This window comes from Palaemon carinicauda, chromosome 40, assembly GCF_036898095.1.
Source record: "Palaemon carinicauda isolate YSFRI2023 chromosome 40, ASM3689809v2, whole genome shotgun sequence".
In the NCBI taxonomy this organism is placed as follows: Eukaryota; Metazoa; Arthropoda; class Malacostraca; order Decapoda; family Palaemonidae; genus Palaemon; species Palaemon carinicauda.
Genome location: NC_090764.1, coordinates 12,138,356 through 12,162,813, shown reverse-complemented (window position 1 = coordinate 12,162,813; position 24,458 = coordinate 12,138,356). Strand labels below are relative to the sequence as shown.

The 24,458-nt window shown below is 43.6% G+C and overlaps 1 protein-coding gene across 1 annotated transcript in view; it reads right to left on the bottom strand.

The window, feature by feature from the left end:
- The window catches only part of LOC137631974 (uncharacterized), a 52,422-nt gene that overhangs the window by 27,472 nt on the left and 492 nt on the right, over nt 1-24,458 (bottom strand). The window contains exon 2 of the mRNA XM_068363959.1: nt 6,239-6,411. The gene's annotated coding sequence lies outside the window, so the exon portion shown is untranslated. The remainder of the gene's footprint in view (nt 1-6,238; nt 6,412-24,458) is intronic.

Genomic DNA, 24,458 nt, shown 5'->3' with positions numbered 1-24,458 from the left:
GTGGATCCGTCCTGGATAGTGAGTCCGCTCTCACATTCTGGCCTCCCGCTAGGTGAGGTGCTGACAGGAACCAGTTCTCTTCTGTTGCCCAGGCGAAGATAGTGACCAGGATCTGATTCAGGTTGGGTGACTTGGATCCTCCCCTGTTGACGTAGTGTACTGCGTCTGTGCTGTCTGACACTACTCTGATGTGGGTCGACCTCGGAGGAGTCTCTCTCTTCAGGGTCAAGAACACTGCCATGGCTTTGAGAACAATGATATGGGACTGTTTCATGGAGAGTGACCAAGAACCTGAAACATCTGATGTTCGGAGTAATTCCCCCCATCCACTTAGAGACGCGGCTGTATGGAATGTCACTTGTGGAGGTGGGAATTGTAGAGGAACCGATTTGGAGAGGTCCTTCGGTTCGGGCCATGGGCGTAGTCTCATTTTCAAGACAGAGGGGATCTTCGAGACCATGTCTCTTATAGGTACTGTAGCTCTCTTTCTCCAAACTCGATTGATGTCTTTGAGTTTGGCTTTTATTAGATCTGTTACTGAAGTGAATTGGAAAAGTCCGAGGATACTTTCTAAGGCTCTTCGGACACCTGTTTGTGTTTGAGAAAATTTTTTGATCTTTGAAACTATTCCTCTTACCTTTTGGAAGGGAGAGACAACGTGTGCTTCGAAAGGTCCCACTGAATGGCTAACCATTCTAAGCGGACTGATGGTTGCAGGCGAGATTTTTTGGAGATTGACCCGAAATCACAGGTTGTCGAGAAATTGGAATAATTCCTTCGTAGCTCTGTTGCCTTCTATGACCGGCCAGGCCCAAATGAGCCAACCGGCCAGATAAGCAATGATCTGTATCTCTTGGTTCCTGAGTTGTTCTAACACTCTCTCTCCTAGTTTTGTGAATATCCTGGGATCAATGTTGAGGCCAAAGGGCATGTCTTGAACCCAAAGGCTTTCCTGCTTAGGCGGAAACCCAGATAAGAAGAGAAGTTTCGAGCTAAAGGCGCAAGATAATAGTCGTCGGTAAGATCGACAGAGGTGGTGACGGTCCTACGGGGAAGTAAGGTCCGTACCTGAGAGATAGTCAACATCCGGAACTTGTCGCAGAGAATGTAAGAGTTTAGCTTGACAAGTCCAGGTCCACTCTCAATGCCGCCAAGCCTTTCTTCGGAATTGTGAACAGGTGGCTTTGGAACTTCAGTGATCGATCCCGTTTGATTGCTTCTTCTTGAGTAACCCTGTGGTGTACTCTTCCAGGATGGGAGTGGATTCCTGGGAGAAGGTCACTGGTGGAGGAGGAGGACCTTGTGGCCATTTTCACCTCAAACCTTTAGAGATTATGCTATGAGCCCACAGACCGAAGGTCCAATGGTCTCGAAAGTGGTAAAGTCTACCCCCTACCGGGACCACCGCGTTGTGAGGGGGTGAATCTAGGTACTTTCCTTCTCCGAGGCCCCTTTTTTCTAGGTCCGTCTCGATGGCGAGACTGTCTTCTACTCCTGTAGCTTCCTCTCTGGTGTCCACGAGAGGAGCCTGAGGGTTCGGATCTAGGGCTGTATGCAGGTAAAACATCCCAACGGGGTTGGGCTGTGTACCTGGGGAATCAGTGAGGTAGACCACCTGATGAGGGGGATTTGGATGCATAGACGTCGAATCGGAGGGAGGCTGTGATGACGAGTGGGTAACCGACTATCGATTCCTGTCTGATAGAGGCCTCAGACAGAACGTATTTCCCACAACTAACCCGATCAGACCATCAAACGTGTAGGTCGAATTGGAAGGGCAGATCTTGGAATTATCGTAACCCCCAGACTGACAACATCCTGGTCCAGACAGATCGGGCCTGCCCTTTAGGATATAATACTGTTACCTTCGGTACCTTGTCTAACCTAACCAAGGCAATCTCTTTCAATCGAATGAATCCGTTGAACGGGAATTCTAGTACCTGGGAGTAAATTCTAGGTCCCCCAGAGGGAGGATGTCTATGCCATCCAGATTTATGGTACCATCTATATATGGAACATGAAAGGCAAATCTCTATGCGTTGTTTTTATCGAAGGAGGTTACTTCGATATGCCTGGGGCTGTAGGGGGAAACTTCTGAGTTCCTGAACGGATCTGACTCACTACCATACTTTTGAGCTCCGTCATAGCCCCTTGGTTTTCCCTAGAATGTGTTGCTTTTAGCAGTCACGGTTTATGCAGGGTAACATGAACATCAGGATCCATTAAGGGTCCTAGGTCGGTGACGTAGGTAATTGCAAAGCTGAAGGCTCAAAATTCATCCCCACCTACCTGCCCGTCCATGGGGTCGTCGTCCAACCTTAGAGAGGACACTCTGAGGAGATAGGGACCTCTAGATGGAGCATTTCTTCCCAACTTTGATAACCAAGGGCGGAGAGCCTCTCTTGCAGGCCAGAGAGATTCATCATCATCTTGACGGGAACCATGTAGGCGAACCTTCTGTAAAAGAAAGGGGACATAAGTCTGGATGTTCCTTGAACTTTGGTTAATGATCCTATTCACAGGCTGGGATCAGCTGTATAACTCATAAAAATCAATTTTAAAGAAAAATCATTTAATGTACTATCTTTTGGGGTATAGTTCGACACTTGTATTCATGAAATGTGACACTGTTGGCGCATCCGCCACAGGTTGGCCACCCCTGACTCAGACGTTCAGAACCGGGTCTAACATTATTTACTGGCTATTAGTATTCTATTGATTCATCTGTTTCAAGGAACAGTAGATAGCCTCTCATGGCATGGTTAGTCTCGACCCGGCCCTTCATTAGAAGGGGCCAACGTTTGGTTCCCAGTACTGAGTGGAAACTTATTTCTATTTGAACACTATGTTGTATGGATATTTATTCATATTTAGGCATAGTTAGAATTGAATATGTATAAATATAGGCATAATCAATTTATTTCTATTTGAAAACGATGTTGTATGAATATTTATTCATATTTAGGTATAGTTAGAATTGAATATGCACAAATATAGGCACAATCAATTTATTTCTATTTGAACACTATGTTGTATGGATATTTATTCATATTTAGGCATAGTTAGAATTGAAAATGCATAAATATAGGCATAATCAATTTATTTCTATTTGAACACGATGTTGTATGGATATTTATCCATATTTATACATAGTTAGAATTAAATATATGCATAAATATAGGCATAGTTATGTTCATATATTTTTATTTGTACTTTCAAGAATAACTAATGAATATTACCAACGCAAATTCAAAGTGTCATTAAAGTAAATACAGTTTACTTTGTATTCATGTTAAATCCTTTCCTTTACAGCAAAACAAGAGATTGGCCCCCGTGGTCTGAGTGAGCTCTGTCTGTACCGGAGCTCCGGTAACAATCCCCGATACAAAGGTCCGTCATAGTGACAACGTGAACACCAGAGGAAAACTAATATTAACCTCAATGCTGATCGCCTGTACGATATCCGGTTAAGCCGGAGATTCGATGAAAAGGATCGTAATAACGATATTGTGATTATTTATGAAAAAAGGGGTTCATACCCTGATTCTGATCGTCTGATTGATCTCTGTTTGTAACGGAGAACTAGTGACAAAGGTCCGTCATCGTGAAAACGTGATCCTCAGCGGTACGATAACATTCTGAATGTTTGTGTTATCTCCAGTGAAGCCGGAGATTCGATGAAAAAGGGACCGTAATAATCGGTATCACATTGTTAACTCCGGTTCTGACCGTCTGCTTGATCTCTGTTTGTACCGGAGATCCGGTAGCAAAGGCCCGTCACCGTGATATCGTGACCGTTCCCGGTACGATAACATTAACCTCAATGAATGATTGTGTTATCTCCCGTGAAGCCGGCCGTAACGGTGTAATTATGATCAAACATGAAAAAGGTTCGTGTGTAAAAGGCTTCAGCCGGAGTCCGAGTGCCGGATTTCACCGTTGCACTCCAAAAATCTGCTCCTGAATGTTAACTAGTTCTCACCCAATGAGTATCCATATAGCGGAGCATAACTCAAGGCGGAGCTAAGCATAACTCACGGAGCTAAGGGTGTCGGTATAAAACGACCCCAATTAATGACTCATACACTAACGTACCTATTAATAGTGTTAGCTATATTAACAGTAACCACATCAATAAAAACGTTTATAATATTAAACGTACTATCATCAACTCTGATACTAAGAGGAGGCCTGAATAACTCGTGATCGTATAAAAACGGAGAACGGGAAATTCACCTCTCTTACTCGAACTAACAAAGAAAACGAGAGAAGGGATAACTCATATCTGTAGAACAGGGAACGAGCAGTCTCTGTTTCGCTCTCAAGGTTACATAATAAAAAACTAACATCACACAATAAAACAAGAACATTAATAAAATTGATTGCTTTTCTTAGTAATAACCAAGAACGAAGAATAACGTAACAAAAAACAAGGATATAGTCTAAAACGAAGCCTCTGAGGCGAGAACAAACTAACAGACTAAATCGCTAAACTTTAAATCGCTATTCTTTAAATCGCTATTCTTCGTAGGTCCAAATTGGACTTGCAAGCAAATAAATACCATAGTAAAAATTAATGATAACACTAAAAGGCCATAAAACCTAAGTGATATAATCAAGATGACAGAGTACCAGATGGGCAAAATTAACTAGAATATTTACCGAAGCGAACATAACCCAAAATGGCTGCCGATACCTCGGCAAGACAATCGCTTCCAAAACTAAAAACCACCATATTGGAAACAGAACAAATGCCCGGTACTGTCAAAAGCTGCCAAAACAAACTATGGTACTTAACATTGGTAAGGGTGAAGTATCAACGTCAGTCATGTTGAATTAACGACAATCACTTCGAAAAACACTGGGCAAAACACTTATCAACTTTGCTGGTAAGTCCAAAACAGAAGGATGACCTAGTGAGCGCGAGTGGTGGGTGTCGGTAGGGTAACCCAACTGTATTCTCTAGGGCCTGTCACGGCCCTCCCCCTTTGATGAAGGGATTATCTAAATGGAAGACAGCCTGTGAATAGTGTTTTACAAACGCCCTTGTTAGATATACGACACCAACAAGGTGCTCGCGCGAGGGTTGTAACCTCTGCATTCCATGCTTTTAATTTTCTCTGGTATATTTGGAAGATTTATATCAGAAAAAGTACAAAGAAGGACTTTTTCGCCGGCCGTCACAGGTTCGACCCAGAAATACTCATTGCACTGCTTTGATTTGAACTTTGCAAGTAACAATCTACCATTTACAGCTCTCCATTCAGGTAATGTCTTTTCTGCTCTTGGTATCATCATTATTCATACCCCTTCTCTTCCAACTCCATTTGTTCTTCCTGAATAGGTATATATATTGCCTTGATCTAAAGTTTCCTTACCAATCCCCTTACATGTTTTACTATAATACTCATTGCACTGCTTTGATTTGAACTTTGCAAGTAACAATCTACCATTTACAGCTCTCCATTCAGGTAATGTCTTTTCTGCTCTTGGTATCATCATTATTCATACCCCTTCTCTTCCAACTCCATTTGTTCTTCCTGAATAGGTATATATATTGCCTTGATCTAAAGTTTCCTTACCAATCCCCTTACATGTTTTACTTAGGGCCAAGGTATCCAAACAATATTTCATAAATTTTTTCTCCACTTGCTGTAACTTCCCAATCTGATTCATGGTTCTAACATTCCAATTACCAAACTTCAATTTTTCTTTAGTATTTATAAACTGGGAGATTCTTATCACCCAGCTTTGCCCAGGACTGGGGGCCATTCTGTCATCTTCTCTTTCCATTGACTGACTAAATCCATAGAGGATTCAGTGGCTAGATTCATCAAAGGATAGCCAGTTCCTTGTGATGCGCAGTGCCTATCTAAGGCAAGTGACCACTGCCGGTCCATACTAATTTCAGTAAGATCAACTGCCAGGCATCAACAGTAAAAGCCGAAGAGACAATTTGTCTATTAACTTAACCCAAACCGACACCCAAACTTCTCAATACTCCACCAGATTGCTCATCTACTTATACGAGTATAACCATTGGCAAACATGGATTGCTAAGATAACCGTCTAGCATGGTATAACAATACAGTATTTAATTTCTTATATCTTATACATTTCAAAATTCTTTTAAACCACAATTTAGAGGGGTAAATGGAGTAATTTTGGAACTTAAAAAAAGACCTAATGAGAAATCCTTAATAGACCAAAATTTATGAATTCCTTCCTAATTTCTCACCTTAAATTTGTAAAAAGGAAAAATAACTGAAATCCAGTGTTAAGTCACCAGCAGCAGTGTGATTTCCTCAATAGCCATTCCATAAAAAATCTCCAAACCGCAGCCCCCGCCTCCAATTTTCACCATTCCCAGACAACCTCCATTTCTCACTTTCTTGCATTTAAAGCATCAGCCTGTCAATAAAATGTACAATTAAAATTTCTTTTCTAATTACTGTACCCTTCAAATAAAGTTTCTTAAAATATTTCACTTGTAGGAATCTTAAGAGCAAAATAATACATTTAAAGTGATTTGTATTTTTCCTAACGATACAAACCTTGAGCTTTTTATTATGGAATATACTTTCAGCAAAGCTGGAAGATTTGCCATAAGACTTTTAGCGAGGCTTAACTACCCAACTGCTAGTTAGCAAAGGATAGGGATATAGTACTTGCTAGCCTGCTCACTGACACACACACCAGTGTTCTATTGTCACTTTTGCTTGTAGGCAGGACTTACCGAGGAAAAATGTTATTTTTATTAGTAAAATAAATTTTTGAATATACTTACCCGATAATCATGTAGCTGTCAACTCCGTTGCCCGACAGAATTCTATGGAGGGATACGCCAGCTATCACAATACTAGAAGGGGGTGTACTTACCAGCGCCACCTGTGGCCAGGTACTCAAGTACTTCTTGTTGACACCTCCTCAATTATTCCTCGGTCCACTGGTTCTCTATGGGGAGGAAGGGAGGGTCGATTAAATCATGATTATCGGGTAAGTATATTCAAAAATTTATTTTACTAATAAAAATAACATTTTTCAATATTAAACTTACCCGATAATCATGTAGCTGATTCACACCCAGGGGGGTGGGTGAAAAACCAGTGTACAAGACTAAAGGATAGCTAAGTATCCCGTATTTCATATAATCAGTTATCCACAATAACAATGAAATAATAAGTGCCTGGTAAGGAAGTCGACTTGAACCGTTACTCTGCCTTTAATAAGATCGTCTTCCTTACTGAGCGCAGCGTTCCTCTTGGGAGGCTGAATCAACTCAAAGGTGCTAAAGTATACAGGGCTGCAACCCATACTAAAGGACCTCATCACAACCTTTAACCTCGGCGCTTCTCAAGAAAGAATTGACCACCCGCCAAATCAACAAGGATGTGGAAGGCTTCTTAGCCGACCGTACAACCCATAAAAAGTATTCAAGAGAAAGGTTAAAAGGTTATGGGATTATGGGAATGTAGTGGCTGAGCCCTCGCCTACTACTGCATTCGTTGCTACGAAAGGTCCCAGGGTGTAGCAGTACTCGTAAAGAGACTGGACATCTTTGAGATAGAATGATGCGAACACTGACTTGCTTCTCCAATAGGTTGCATCCATAACACTCTGCAGAGAATGGTTCTGTTTGAAGGCCACTGAAGTAGCCACAGCTCCCACTTCATGTGTCCTTACCTTCAGCAAAGCAAGGTCTTCTTCCTTCAGATGAGAATGTGTTTCTCTAATCAGAAGCCTGAATAGTAAGAAACTGAGTTCTTAGAACTTGGAAAAGAAGGTTTCTTGATAGCACACTATAAGGCTTCTGATTGTCCTTGTAAAGGTTAAGACCTTTTTAGATAGTACCTAAGAGCTCTAACTGGGCAAAGTACTCTCTTCAGATCATTCCCCACCAAGTTGGACAGGCTTGGGATCTCGAACGACTTAGGCCAAGGACGTGAAGGAAGCTCGTTTAGCAAAAACCGAGCTGCAAGGAACATGTAGCCGTTTCAGATGTGAAAACAATGATCCTGCTGAAGGCGTGGATCTCACTTACTCTTTTAGCTGTTGACAAGCACACGAGGAAAAGTGTTTTTAATGTGAGGTCCTAAAAAGAGGCTGATTGGAGAGGTTCAAATCTTGATGACATAAGGAACCTTAGGACCACGTCTAGATTCCAGCCTGGAGTGGACAACCGACGTTCCTTTGAGGTCTCAAAAGACCTAGGGAGGTCCTGTAGATCTTTGTTGGTGGAAAGATCCAAGCCTCTGTGGCGGAAAACCGCTGCCAACATACTTCTGTAACCCTTGATCGTAGGAGCTGAAAGGGATCTTACTTTCCTTAGATATAACAGGAAGTCAGCAATCTGGGTTACAGTGGTACTGGTTGAGGAAACTGCATTGGTCTTGTACCAGCTACGGAAGACTTCCCCTTGAGACTGATAGATTCTGAGAGTGGATGTTCTCCTTGCTTTGGCAATCGCTCTGGCTGCCTCCTTCGAAAAGCCCCTAGCTCTTGAGAGTCTTTCAAAAGTCTGAAGGCAGTCAGACGAAGAGCGTGGAGGATTGGGTGTACCTTCTTTACGTGAGGAAGACTTAGAAGGTTCACTCCTAGAGGAAGAGTCCTGGGAATGTCGACCAGCCATTGCAGTACCTCTAAGAACCATTCTCTCGCGGACCAGAGCGGAGCCAACCAACGTCAGCCGTGTCCCTTGGTGAGAGGAGAACTTCTGAAGTACCCTGTTGACAATCTTGAACGGCGGGAATGCATACAGGTCGAGATGGAACCAATCCAGCAGAAAAGCATCCACGTGAACTGCTGCTGGGTCTGGAATCGGAGAACAATACAACAGGAGTCTCTAGGTTATCGAGGTAGTGAACAGATCTATGGTTGGCTGACCCCACAGGGCCCAAAGTCTGTTGCAAACATTCTTGAGAAGGGTCCACTCTGTGGGGATGACCTGACCCTTCCGTCTGAGGTGATCTGCCATGACATTCATACCGCCCTGAATGAACCTCGTTACCAGTTAGCTTTCGATCTTTAGACCAGATGAGTAGGTTCCTGCGATCTAGAACAACTTCCACGAAAGAGTCCCTCCCTGCTTGAAGATGTAAGCCAGGGCTGTGGTGTTGTCAGAGTACACCTCCACCACTTTGTTAAGCTGGAGGGACTTGAAGTTTATCAAGGCCAGAATAACCGCCAACAACTCCTTGCAATTGATGTGAAGTGTCCTTTGCTCCTGATTCCATGTTCCCGAGCATTCTTGTCCGTCCAAAGTCGCACCCCAGCCCGTGTCTGATGCGTCCGAGAGGAGACGGCGGTCGTGTTTCTGAACAGCCAAAGGTAGACTTCCTTGAGAAGAAAGCTGTTCTTACACCACGCGAGAGAAGACCTCCTCTCTTCGGAAACAGGAACTGAGACCGTCTCTAGCGTCATGTCCTTTATCCAGTGAGCAGCTAGATGATACTGAAGGGGGGGGAGGTGGAGTCTCCCTAACACGATGAACAGGGCCAGCGATGAAAGTGTCCCTGTTAGACTCATCCACTACCTGACTGAGCATCGGTTCCTTCTCAGCATACTCTGGATGCATTCTAGGGCTTGGAAGATCCTTGGGGCCGACGGAAAAGTCCGAAAAGCTCGACTCTGAAGATCCATACCCAAGGAGACAATGGTCCGGGATGGAACGAGCTGAGACTCCTCAAAATTGACCAGGAGGCCCAGTTCCTTGGTCAGATCCATAGTCCATTTGAAAATCTCCAGACAGCGACGACTTGTGGGAGCTCTTAAAAGCCAGTCGTCTGACGGAGCCGGACACAAGATCATGGTACTGCTGCACAGTCTGTGAACTGTCAATCATGGGCAAGCGAGGAAGTACAGTGACAACCCGAATCTGTCTAGACTGTCTGGGTCGTACAGACAACTCCTTATCGGGTTGCTGAGGTTGCCGCACTGCGTCACAACAAGTCACTTCTGTTGGTTGTTGAACGTCTTCCCCGTGACACATTGACTCCGTAAACAAAAAATCCTCTAACAAGGACTAAGCTTGGACTGCATGTCTTGCAACACAGCTCAAGGTCTATGGGAGCAGGTGTGGTAACAGACGGGATTAGCGACTGAAGTGGAACCATTACCTTCCCTGGAAGCATGTTATGCTTAAATAAAAGTCCATAAGAGGCTATGCAGCTAAAGGCTCCCTCCAAATGACAGAGTCCTCAAGGGAATATCAGAAGGAGGGAGAAAAGAACTTTCTCATCTACAGGGACCATATCCTAGAAAAGCTAAGTTCTCTCAGTGAGGGTTCACTGGTGCAAAAGCAGCAGACTAGAAGGCAACGTTATGAAACTGCTTGACAGTCTAGTGAGTTGGCAACAACCAAAGATGTGTGACTGAGAAGCATGCGGTAAGGTATGCAGAGCATGTTGTATGCAGAGTATGCTGTATGCAGAGCATGCTGTATGTAGAGCATGTTGTATGCAGAGCATGCTGAAAGCAGAGCATGCTGTATGCAGAGCATGTTGTATGCAGAGCATGCTGAAAGCAGAGCATGCTGTATGCAGAGCATGTTGTATGCAGAGCATGCTGTATGCAGAGCTGCTGTAAGGTAAGCAGAGCGTGTGCATGGCGTTTAACATTTCTCAGAAATTCCATGACCAGTGCTAGAGTGCTTTATGCATGCTTGCATGGGGTTTAAATATCAACATAATATTTACCTTACATTCATAACTCATGATTCATATTTTTTGCCATATTCTGCGATATTGTTAAAAATATATTGCAAGGAATACAAATATATTTTTATAAGTAATACAAATAACCTCCATTATCATAAGGTTTGAAAATGGAGGTAAGGTATGCTGAACAGCAGAGTCAGAACGAGCTGGAACAACAATAGTTGTGGTTTCCTCTTCAAGACTCTGTTGAGGGAACACCTGAGGCTCAGTCTGCAAAGGCTGATCAAAGGAAGTAGCAGAAGGTAGGCGCATGGGTGGAGGAGGCTGACTCCTGGCATGAGTGGCTGAACCCAAGGGTTGCGCTTGCTGAGCGGTTGGCGGAAGCGGAGTAGCAAGTTCCTGTTCCTGTGGTGTGAGCGGAGCGCGATGAGGTAGAGGCTGCGCAGAACAAGGTAAATGTCTCGCAAGCTGAGGCTCCTGAGGCGCAAGGCTAAGGTGTAGTGGTGCTTGCCTTGTGGAGGGTTGAGCTCGCTGCAGCGAGAGCTGAGGAGACTGACTCAAGGACGGGAGAGGTTGTTGTACCTCAACCGAGTGTTGCATCACTGGTGGAGCAGCAAGTGGAGGCGGAGGAAGAGAGGTATAATCCTCCTGATCCCATTGAAAAGGTTGCCTTAAAGAAGGCGGAGGCTGAACACCACTGGGAACAGCAAACTCAGAACGTGGCTCAACATCGTACGCCTGGCAGGTGGTACTGCGATCAGGCGGAGCGAACGCAGGCGGAGCGAGCGCAGGCGGAGGGAGTGTAGGCGGAGGCGGAGGCGCAACACTCTCAGCCCGACACTCACGCATCAAGACCGAAAGTTGTGACTGCATGGACTGCAGTAGAGTCAACTTGGGGTCGGCAGACACTAAGGTCTGCTGAGGTAAAGCCTTAACAGCAGAGATCTGTTGCGGCAGAACCTTACTCCTCTTAGGCGGAGTGCATTCAACTGATGACTGAGGAGAGTCAGAGCTAACCCAATGACTGCATCCGGGTTGTTGAACTCTAACTTCATACGTCTGGCATAGGTCTGGACTTTACGTTTAAGAGGTCTTGAGACCTGAGACCAGCGTTTTCTCCCCTAAATTTCTTCTGCAGACGAGCAAAATAAGGGCTCAATCGTCTGCGGGTGGGAGTGACGGTCTCGGTAAGACACGCCCACAACCACCGAGGATACTTCTGTGCGCCGATCAAGGCCTGCTGAACCCTTATGCCCTTCGACATTGCTTCTCCCCTGGGCTTGGGAGCTTGCAAGAGGTCCCGGACTGGGAGGACGACTGGCGCGCACAGAAGTACCCTCACGCACAACACTGACACACTTTGCGCTAATCACTTATCACTTAGATTTTCTGTTTGCACTTATTTCACTGAACTCGAAACTTTAAGTGGTTTGTACCTGAAACACGCAATTCTATCCTTTCTCAAAAGTTAGTAATTGCGAAAACAGAATTACAATGTAACAGATAAATCTAATGAAAGATAAATAATTCAGTGGCTGGAAAGAGACTAAACACTAGATCACTCTAGAAACGTTTACTTTCTTCCCCTAAAGAGACTAGGGAGAAGAGCAAAAACGATAACGACGTTACTCGTACGCCTGGCAGGCTTGAATGAAACGTTTATCCTCCTCTTTCTCCCTCCGTCTCTATCTCTCTCTCTCTCTCTCTCTCTCTCTCTCTCTCTCTTGACTTAGAACCTGAGAGAAGAGCCCTATCATATATATCGTTAAAACATATTATTGTTAAAGGAAAAAACTGAAATATTTCCCAAAATGAAAAGTTCCTTTATTAGGATCAAAACCATTAAGTTAAGAAAGAATGAACAAAACGCTAGACACGGTTACTCTTACTGCAACGTGACACCGTGACAATTCTCTCTCTATCGTAACGATAGAGCGCAAGTTGAACGTTCTGAACGTCAACAACTGCAGAGACAAAACAAAACGTTAGTTCCACTTTGAAACAGTACGAGACTATCAAAGAAATTCTTTCAAAAACATTAAAATAGCATATGTTAACAGGTAAAACCGAAATGACGGGCTCAATGTTAATTAACTTCGGTACCAAGAAAAGACCGCCTACTATTAGGAAGGTCGAATATAAACAAATATAAAAATTAATTTTAATAAGTTTATAATAAAAGGAAGTTAATCGAAGAGGCCTATAAGAGGCGGAGAGATATAAAATAAATCTATAACTTTTGTTAAGCAAAATTAAGAAAGAGAGTCTATACTCTCTTAGACACCAACACTTCCGTCTAAGGGAAGGGTCGGCCATTGAAAGGTGAAAGAGAGTTCATACTCTCTTCGTCACCATAATTAATCAAATTAATTCCAAAAGCTAACTAAGCTAATATAGAAGTTTCCAGTAAAGCGACAGCCGAAATCAAAGAGAAATACTTCACCAAAGTCGTGAAAATACTCCAAGAACATAAGCGTATCCCAGAACGTCTTGCCGGAAGCACGACAGAGGAATAATTGAGGAGGTGTCAACAAGAAGTACTTGAGTACCTGGCCACAGGTGGCGCTGGTAAGTACACCCCCTTCTAGTATTGTGATAGCTGGCGTATCCCTCCATAGAATTCTGTCGGGCAACGGAGTTGACAGCTACATGATTATCGGGTAAGTTTAATATTGAAAAATAAAAATTACAGTTAATTTGTCACTTGTTCCAACACTAAAAGCAAAATCTTTTGCTCTTTATTAGGGAAGACTCACCCCAAGGGTGGGTGGAAGTCCTATCCAACTGGCTGGGTTTTGACCCACGGTTTTCCCCCTTTCGTTCTACACACGTATGAGGAGGAAAACCCTGACACCTTGATAAACCTACATACAATAACACGCTTTAGAGGTCTGAGTAATCTGTGTGATCGTGTGATACTAGCAGTGTGACTAATCTAGGTAAGAATTCTCAGAATCGTAGGAATCTTTGAACCAACCAAAGACATCACTCAATCCCACCTCGCATGGGGGTATGGGACGCAACAAGTATATATTTCCATACCAAGTTACACAAGGGAAATGGGTTTACCTACAGACAGACGAAGACAGCTTACAGAGTACCGTAGGTGCTGTTCCCCTCTCTTGAAAGATAGTCCCGGTAACCTCTGCTACTTGTCCATTAAGGAGCCTGAGATGTTTAAACCATTTGTTGTTTAGCCACCACAGGGCCAATGGAGAACGTCTCCATGTCCCTCTGGGTCACGACTTGCAGGTAGTGGGCAGTGAAGGTCGTTTGACGCTTCTACACACCTGTTTGTAGGACCTGCGTCACAGAGCAGTTCTTGAACGCTAAGGACATTCTTATGCCCATGAGCTCTAGATCTCCTCGTCTGGGGAGAAATATCAGGATTCAATGCTTGCTCTATGACCTTCATGCCGAGATCATGTTCTTGGTGATCCTTCTCTTGACCTTCCCCATACTGACGAAGAGTGCTGCCACTTAGGGGCAAGCTCCTGCAGTTCTCTTGAGGTAGCACTTCAAGCTCCTCACTGGACCAAGTATCAGTCGATCTGGATCACTGGTTACACTATGAAGACTCCTAATCCGGAAGGACTTGAACCTGGGATTTGTTGTTGCCGGATTTTTAGATCTGGAAACACTCAGGAACAAAGTCCAGTATTAGCCTATCCGTCCCCAACACTGGAATGGGAGACATTGATTGATTTGGAGTTTCCTGGCCTCCTGACATCTAGGGTCATTGATGCCGATATAATATGTTATGAATAAAGAATAACAGAAAATTAAATTTAAAACAATAAAAGTAAAGATATCCTTATGAAAGTTAAACTGCTTTCAAAAGACCTGCTTCTGAAATAAATCTAAAAATATCATCATCATAGTAAGATGCATCATGCCCAAGAATCTTGCAAGGATGAACCTGCCATCTTCACCTACAGCATTCTGTCAACAAGTGCCTCACTGTCAAGGGTACCAAACAGTCGTCGCAGGAGACCTAAGCTTAGGGATCCCATAGTCATATGGCAAACTTGGTTTTGAGAATGTGTTGGGAATTGTAGAAATCACTCTTGCAACACTGTGACCTTCTGACTTAAGTGAAAAGCCGTCTCAATCTAGGCTCCCCCAACGGGAGCGTCTCATAGAACACACCTGTTCATTCTTCATCATCCTGTTTAATGTGCTGGGACATAGTGGCTCAAGGTCTCGTATGTAATCAACTTTTCTGTATGTGTCACTTGAAGATAAGGCTTCTAGGTGTGTGTTTATGTCCGGCTAGCTCATATAGACACTACAAGAGTCGCCATCCCATCATGGGCAAAAAAGTAAATACCTAGATTTACTCAACACGAGTACTCACTTGTAACACAGTTAATCACTCAAGTGACAGAAGAAAAAAAAAAAAAAGCCACAAGACAAGAGAGCTAAACAACAAATGGGTAAAAGAGATGAATGCGAAAGGCTTGATCGTAGAGGGGAAGAGAGAGAGCAACCACTTCAGTTTACGACCAGTAATGCTGTGAGGAGACGCTGTGAGCAACCTCCCACTTGCTCCTTGCACATGCGCTGCATTCACCCAGCATGAAGCCTGATGTAATCAATCAAAATTTTGATTGGCCGATCGTAGAATACATGACTAATAGTAACCTCGTATAAATGACTTGGCAGTTTGTATCCATGTAGGAATAATTTGTTATTAATAATCAAACCACCTTTTGTTTAATATATGATACTTTATTTACTAGCAAAATTGAATTCCCTATATGGAGGTACCGTAGGTTGGCCAGGGCACCAGCCACCCGTTGAGATACTACCGCTAGAGAGTTATGGGGTCTTTTGACTGGCCAGACAGTACTACATTGGATCCTTCTCCCTGGTAACGGTTCATTTTCCCTTTGCCTACATACACACTGAATAGTCTGGCCTATTCTTTACATATTCTCCTCTGTCCTCATACACCTGACAACACAGATTACCAAGCAATTCTTCATCACCCAAGGGGTTACTGCACTGTAATTGTTCAGTGGCCACTTTCCTCTTGGTAAGGGTAGAAGAGACTCTTTAGCTATGGTAAGCAGCTCTTCTAGGAGAAGGACACTCCAAAATCAAACCACTGTTCTCTAGTCTTGGGTAGTGCCATAGCCTCTGTACCATGGCCTTCCACTGTCTTGGTTTAGGGTTTTCTTGCTTGAGGGTACACTCGAGCACACTCTCCTATCTTATTTCTCTTCCTCTTGCTTTGTTAAAGTTCTTATAGTTTATATAGGAGATATTTATTGTTGTTACTCTTCTTAAAATATTTTATTTTCCTTTTTTCCTTTCCTCACTGAGCTATTTTCCCTGTTGGAGCCCCTGGGCTTATAGCATCCTGCTTTTCCAACTAGGGTTGTAGCTTAGTAAGTAATATGTTATTTTGATAATAAAATAAATTTTTGAATATACTTACCCGGTGATTATATAGCTGCAACTCTGTTGCCCGACAGACAACTCTACGGTAAAAACTCGCCAGCGATCGTTACACAGGTTGCGGGTGTGCCCAACAGCGCCATCTGTCGTCCAGATACCCAGTACTCAATGTAAACAAAGACTCAATTTTCTCCTCGTCCCACTGCGTCTCTATTGGGGAGGAAGGGAGGGTCCTTTAATTTATAATCACCGGGTAAGTATATTCAAAAATTTATTTTATCAAAATAACATTTTTCAATATTTAACTTACCCGGTGATTATATAGCTGATTCACACCCAGGGGGGTGGGTAGAGACCAGCAATATATGTTTACACTTTTATGAGCTAAGAGTTTTTATTTCATTTTAGAAGTTATCAAAATAACAAAAACAAAATAAATAGGTACCTGGTAAGGAAGTCGACTTGAACAATTACTCTGCCTTTTAAGTACGTCTTCCTTACGGAGCCTCGCGATCCTCTTAGGATGCTGATCGACCCCTAGGATCTGAAGTATCAAGGGTTGCAACCCATACAACAGGACCTCATCAAAACCCCTAATCTAGGCGCTCTCAAGAAATGACTTTGACCACCCGCCAAATCAACCAGGATGCGAAAGGCTTCTTAGCCTTCCGGACAACCCAAAAAACAATAAAAACATTTCAAGAGACAGATTAAAGGATATGGAATTAGGGAATTGTAGTGGTTGAGCCCTCACCCACTACTGCACTCGCTGCTACGAATGGTCCCAGTGTGTAGCAGTTCCTGTAAAGAGACTGGACATCTTTCAAGTAAAATGACGCGAACACTGACTTGCTTCTCCAATAGGTTGCGTCCATTATACTTTGCAGAGATATATTTTGCTTAAAGGCCACGGAAGTTGTTACAGCTCTAACTTCGTGCGTCTTCACCTTAAGCAAAGTTCGGTCTTCCTCACTCAGATGTGAATGAGCTTCTCGTATTAACAATCTGATAAAGTCTGACCAAGCATTCTTTGACAAAGGCAAGGATGGTTTCTTAACTGAACACCATAAAGCTTCAGATTGGCCTTGTAAAGGTTTAGTACGCTTTAAATAGAACTTAAGAGCTCTAACAGGGCATAAGACTCTTTCTAGTTCATTGCCTACGATCTCCGATAAGCTGGGGATATCGAAAGATTTAGGCCAAGGCCGAGAAGGCAGCTCATTTTTGGCTAGAAAACCAAGTTGTAGCGAACAAGTGGCTTTTTCTGACGAAAATCCTATGTTCTTGCTGAAGGCATGAATCTCACTGACTCTTTTAGCCGAGGCTAAGCATACCAGGAAAAGTGTCTTAAGAGTGAGATCTTTCAGGGAGGCTGATTGTAACGGCTCCAACCTGTCTGACATGAAGAATCTTAGTACCACGTCTAAATTCCATCCAGGGGTAGCCAAACGACGCTCCTTGGTGGTCTCAAAAGACTTAAGGAGGTCTTGCAGATCTTTATGTTTGGAAAGATCTAAGCCTCTATGCCGGAAGACCGATGCCAACATGCTTCTGTAGCCCTTGATAGTGGGAGCTGAAAGGGATCGTCCTTTTCTCAGGTATAAGAGAAAAACAGCTATTTGAGCTACAGAGGTACTGGTCGAGGATACAGAAACTGACTTGCACCAGTCTCGGAAGACTTCCCACTTCGATTGGTAGACTCTAATGGAAGAAGCTCTCCTTGCTCTAGCAATCGCACTGGCTGCTTCCTTCGAAAAGCCTCTAGCTCTCGAGAGTCTTTCGATAGTCTGAAGGCTGTCAGACGAAGAGCGTGGAGGCTTTGGAGTACCTTCTTTACGTGTGGCTGACGTAGAAGGTCTACCCTTAGAGGAAGACTACTGGGAACGTCTACTAACCATCGAAGTATCTCGGTGAACCATTCTCTCGCGGGCCAGAGGGAAGCAACTAACGTCAACCTTGTCCCTTCGTGAGAGGCGAACTTCTGCAGTACCTTGTTGACAATCTTGAACGGTGGGAATGCTTAGAGATCCAGATGTGACCAATCTAGGAGGAAAGCATCTATATGTATTGCTGCTGGGTCCGGGACTGGAGAGCAATAGATTGGAAGCCTCTTGGTCAGCGAGGTTGCAAAGAGATCTATGGATGGTTTTACCCCAAGTGGCCCAAAGTCTCTTGCACACATCCTTGTGGAGGGTCCATTCGGTTGGAATTACTTGCCCTTTCCGACTGAGACAATCTGCTATGACGTTCAAGTCGCCTTGGATGAACCTCGTTACTAGGGAGATGTCTTGACCTTTTGACCAGATGAGCAGGTCCCTTGCGATCTCGTACAACGTCAGTGAGTGGGTACCTCCTTGTTTGGAGATGTACGCCAAGGCCGTGGTGATGTCCGAGTTAACTTCCACCACTTTGCCTCGAAGGAGAGACTTGAAGCTTTTCAAGGCCAGATGTACTGCCAACAGCTCCTTGCAGTTGATATGCATGCTCCTCTGACTCGAGTTCCACAGTCCTGAGCATTCCCGACCGTCTAGTGTCGCGCCCCAGCCCACGTCCGATGCGTCCGAGAAGAGAACGTGGTTGGGAGTCTGAACAGCCAGGGGAAGACCCTCTCTTAGGTTGATATTGTCCTTCCACCAAGTCAGACAAGACTTTATCTTTTCGGAAACCGGGATCGAGACCGCTTCTAGCGTCTTGTCCTTTTTCCAGTGAAAAGCTAGATGGTATTGAAGAGGACGGAGGTGTAGTCTTCCTAGTGACACAAATTGTTCCACGGATGACAGCGTCCCTACCAGACTCATCCACAGCCTGACTGAGCAGCGTTCCTTCTTCAGCATCTTCTGGATGGATAGCAGGGCTTGATCTATTCTGGGGGCTGATCGTCTTGTTGTTCAGCAACGTCCTCATCAGAGGGTTCCTCATCCGAAAACTGATGAGGAAACGGCAACGGAGTGGGCAACGTTTGGCTCGCTGAGTCCGGTCGCACTGGTGGATGCGTGACGGAGCCGGACGCAACATCATGGAACTGCTGCACAGTCTGTGAACTGTCAACAACCATGGGTGCGCGAGGAAGCACAGTGTCAACCCGAGACTGTCTAGACCGTCTGGGTTGTGCAGTCAACACCCTACCGGGTTGCTGAGGTTGACGCACTGCGTCAAAACAAGTCACCTCTGCTGGTTGTTGAACGTCCTGAACGTCAACAACCACCTCCGAGCGTCGCTTAACGTCAACGTGCGGCTGGCAACCCACACTGGGTCGCATCGGTGGAGGAACCACCTCAACTGGCAGACGCGAGTAGGTTACCTCAGCGTCAACAGGGCGCACAACCGACCGGTTGGAAGGTTGTTGGCCAGAAGGTTCGGTAGCAACCTTCTCCGCATCAAAGTCCTCTATCAAGGACGCAAGCTTGGACTGCATGTCTTGCAGCAAAGCCCATTTAGGGTCTACGGGAGTAGGTGTGGCAACAGACGGGGTTAGCGACTGAGGCGGTACCGCTTACCATCCCTGAAAGCCTTGTTATGCATGACATAATTGTACAGCAAAACTTCAAAGGCTCGAAAACAGCTGTGAAGTTGACCTGTAAACAACTTGGAGCGTCTCCTGGCCAGGCGCCAGGGAGAGTCTACGAGAATTGAGAAGTCTATCTGGGCAGAGGCATGAACTCCCAAGCCGAGAACTTCTCGTGTCATATCAGACTCTCGCTCTATAAACCAGTTTAAAAGAAGGGAAAGCAAAGGCTGTATCCCCCAAACTCCTCCTGGTGAAAAACCAGTCGCCTAGCCAACGTAAAGCTCTCTAGGAGAGCGAGAGAGCACTAGCTTAAAAACAACGGCTTCGAAGTAGCTAGGCCTAGTGTAAGCTCTGACGTTTAGGCGAACGAGGAGCAGCAGTTACAAAAAGATCCGGACAAAGATCCTTAAAAAAATCATCATGATTTAATTAAAGTCCATAGGAGGCTAAGCAGCTTTAGGCTCCTCTCCATCTGACAGAGTCCTCAAGGGAATATCAGTAGGAGGGGGAACAGCAACTTCCTCATCTACAGGTACCTTGTCCGATAAAAGCCGAGTCTCAAGCAAGGGAGAGACCTACCGTGGTGGCAATGCTTTACAAGCAGAGTCCACACTCACTGGTGCATTAGTAGCGGACCAGAACGCAACGTCATGTAACTGCTTGACAGTCTGTGAACTGTCAACAACTGAACTGTCAACCACAACAGGTGCGTGAGGACGCACAGCGTCCACTCGAGACTGCTTTGACTGCCTAGACTGAGCAGTCAAAACAACTCTAGAATGCGGAGGTTGACGCACAGCGTCAAAACAAGTCAACTCCGATTGTTAGTGAACGTCTTGAACGTCAACAGGAGCATCAGCAAGTGGCCTAATGTCCAAATGCGGCTGAAAAACCACACGAGACCGCATCGAGTGTGGTTCTAAACAACCTGACTGACGTGACTAAGCTACGCCAACGTCAACAGTAAGCACAAAGGAACGTTAGGTTGGCTGAAAGCCAGGATATCGATGAGATAAACGGCTAGACTCAACGGACTAATCGGCAGAATAGTCTTCCATAAGGGAGGCAAGCATATACTGCATGTCTTGCCATACAACCCATTAAGGATCAACGGAAATGGTTGTGGTAAGAGACGAGGGTAACGTCTGTGACCGCAACACTTGCCAACAAAAAAAGACTCTCGGAGTCTGTGTTACGCTTTTGTTAGGCGGCGAGCAGTTATCCGATGACTGCATAGGGTCAGAGCTGTCCTAATGGTTGTAACCAGGATGCTGGACCTGTCCTGAAAGGACTGACTTTCGCTTAAGGGCTTCGAAACCTTGTGACAGGTTTCTTATGCGAAAAGCCTTCGGATGACGAGGAGAAACAACGTCTCTCTCGTCTTATGGTAGGGGAGATCTTGGTAAGATACACCCGATACCATAGAGGGAAAACGTCTGTTCGTTGATCAAGGCCTCTCGAACCCATAAGTCGTTTGACATTACTTCTCCCCTGGGCTTGGGAGCATGCAAGAGGTCCCGGACTAGGTGAACGACAGGCACGAACAGACGAACCCTCGGACGCAACACTGTAACACTTTGCGCATATCACTTTATCACTTCGATTTTCTGTTTTGCACTTATTTCACTGAAATCGAAACTTTTACTGATTTCTACCTGAAACACGCAATTCTACCCTTCATTAAAAGGTAGTAATTGCGAAATCAGTCGTATAATGCAAGCTCATTAATACCAGCAAAAAACAGAAAACATATTTTAAGATAAAAAAATCAGTGGCTGGGAAAGAGACTAAACACTAGTTCATATAACTACGTTTTCAATCTCTCACCGCACATAGCCTGGGGACGAGAATAAAAAACTAAAAACGTTTTATCCTTCCTCCCCGTACAGCGACTAGGGACGAGAGTAACTCGAGAACAACGTTACCCGCTTGAACGGAACGTTTTCTCTCCTCTCTCTCCCTCCGTCTCTATCTCTCTCTCTCTTTCTCTCTTGAATTCGCACCTAAGAGAAGAGCCCAATTATATTTCGTCAAAAAAACATGTTATTTGACTAAAGGAAAAACTGAAAGGTTTTTCAAATAAAAAGTTCCTTTGAAATAGAATTTAAAACATTTAAGCTAAGAAAGAATGAACAAAACGTCAGAATCGATTTACTCTTACTGCAAAGTGAAACCGTGATACACTCTCTCTCTCTATCGTAACGATAGAGCGCATGTTGAACGTCCTGAACGTCAACAACTGCGTAGCATAAATAAACTAAACGTTAGTTCATCTTTGAAAACAGTACGAAGACTATCAAAGAAATTCTTTCATAAAAAATTACATTTAAACAGTTTCAAATCCTTAGCTCTTTAAAAGCTAATTACGATATAAAGGGCTCAACGTTGATTAACTTCGGTTTCCAAGTTAGGACCGCCTACTCTCAGGAAAGGTCTATATAAACAAAACATTAAAATTATTTTTATATGTTTATAATAAATGGAAAGTTAATCGAAGAGGACTAATAAAGGCGGAGAGATATAAAATATATAGAGGAAAATCTATAACGTGATAAGATAATTACTAAAAGCCTAAACACACTTCCGTCTAAGGGAAGGGTCGGCCATTTAAAAGTGAAAGAAAGTCCATACTCTCTTTGTCACCATAATTAAATCTATCCAAAACGAGTTCAAGATTTAAGATGAAGATAAAACACCTGCATAGCGAAAGCTCAAAACTAGAATAAAGTACTTCACCAATTAGTTGTGAAAAAACTCCAGTTTAGCAACAGCGAGTAAGTACGTCTTGTCGATAGCTCGACAGAGAGAAAATTGAGTCTTTGTTTACATTGAGTACTGGGTATCTGGACGACAGATGGCGCTGTTGGGCACACCCGCAACCTGTGTAGCGATCACTGGCGAGTTTTTACCGTAGAGTTGTCTGTCGGGCAACAGAGTTGCAGCTATATAATCACCGGCTAAGTTAAATATTGAAAAAATAATAATAATAATATGAAATGGACGAGTGCAGGCTAGTTTGGTACTTTTTTCTATTTGTTTAATGAGGGCTGGGGCATGATAGCTTACGTATCGATCAATTAAAATGTGAAGTCTTATCTCTCGCTCTAAGTCCATTGTTACATTTGGGAGACTGATTTCTAGTTATTGCAGAACTCCGTAGGCGCTGCCTGCATTCGATTTGGCCAGCTTTTCTGTTTTTAATAGGACGTAATCATTACCGGGTTTTATAAGCCAATTAGGAGTTTCCAAATATTTATGCACAAGTTTCTGAATGTTGTTTTACGATAGCCATTTTGTTTTCCAGCGTTCCCTTCCATTTGAATTAAACCACCAACACATAAAGACGTCTCCAAGAGGAAATTAAAGATAAGTACAATCTGTTTTGAAATCTAGCGTAATTTCATCTTGGTCGACAATTAATTAAGATGGAAACGCTCTCCGTTCAGTGTATAGCTACTGTTACCCATGTGAAAGTAAAATATAACTCCGAAATAATGGGCCACGGGGATTGCGAGCGCAGCTCAATATTACCGCTAGCCAGTTTTTTTTTCTTTCCGAGAGCGAAGCGAGCACATGGTAGAGCAAAAATTATTAAAAAGACGAAGTGAATCCTTGATAATTATGATACTGTACTTTAATTTTCAGCCACTTACATGAACCATATATTTTTCCAACTGGTTATCGTGTGTTTATTTTGCATTTATGACCAGTATTATTACTGCAAATCACTAGTTTTTTAGCATTTCCCCAACCCCCCCCCAAAAAAACCCGTTTTCCACTGGGATCCCCCATGATTGTCCTTAAATAAGAGGGTCCAAAAACTCATGAACGGGTGGTTTACCCCAATAATCATGGTCACAAATGCATAAAACACAAGATAGCGAGTAGTAAAAATATATGATTTATGTATCTGGCTAGAAATTAAAGTATATATTTACGCTATTTTTCATAAGGAAATGTTTATCTTGTACTGAAATACAATATTAGGAGCCTTTGTAGGGTGACGGCCAGATCCGTTTTCATTCATAGAAAATGGGAATATTTTCAAGTGGGGTGGACTGTGGCCGTCCTTCTAAAATCGAGTTCGTAGAAAACTGGAATATTCTGAACTGTGGCCGTCGTTCTAAAAACGATTTTGGCGGGAGAAGCTAACTTAAAAAACCCACCTAACCTATGCTAAAAGCCTTATCCTTACCCAGGGGGCCTTCGCCTCCCCAGACCCCCCCCTTACCTACTACGGGAGAGAGAAGATTCGTGGCCGGAGTAAGAACTCGAGCCACAAATTTTCAGGTAATTTAGGGTTTTCGGCAAAAAACATAAAAGTGTGCGTTTAAGCACATATTTAAGATCCGTAGACCATTTCCAAACGTTTTTATTCTATACACGATAACAGTCGGAGCGATACTAAGCAAATTAGGACGCTTGGCCGTAGCGCTACAAACTACCCCAATATTATGTAGCTAGTCTTATGATATACGATTTACTGTTACCTTGACAGGAATGAAGTCGGTTTACAAGCAAATATAGGGGAGGGTCGTAGATAAGAATATGGCTTCTAGGTTAGGTTAGACGTTTTTATTTACTCACATTTTTCATATTGAGCCTTTCCGTCTCAACCATCAACAAATACTCTTACAGTACCTAAGTATACACCGGAACACTTTCTTATTTCTTTCATTAGGACTATTGTGCTATAGTGAATATGTACCAACATTTTAATAGGCCACTGTTAGGCACAACCAAGTATATAGGCTCCAATATCTATTCATTTACCAGCTTCAATGTGATACATATATTATACCTTATTATAATATAGCAATTGAATCTGTAATACAGTAAAACTTTACCAGCATTTTTAGCTATCTGTGACTCAAGAATAGAAGGCTCCCATG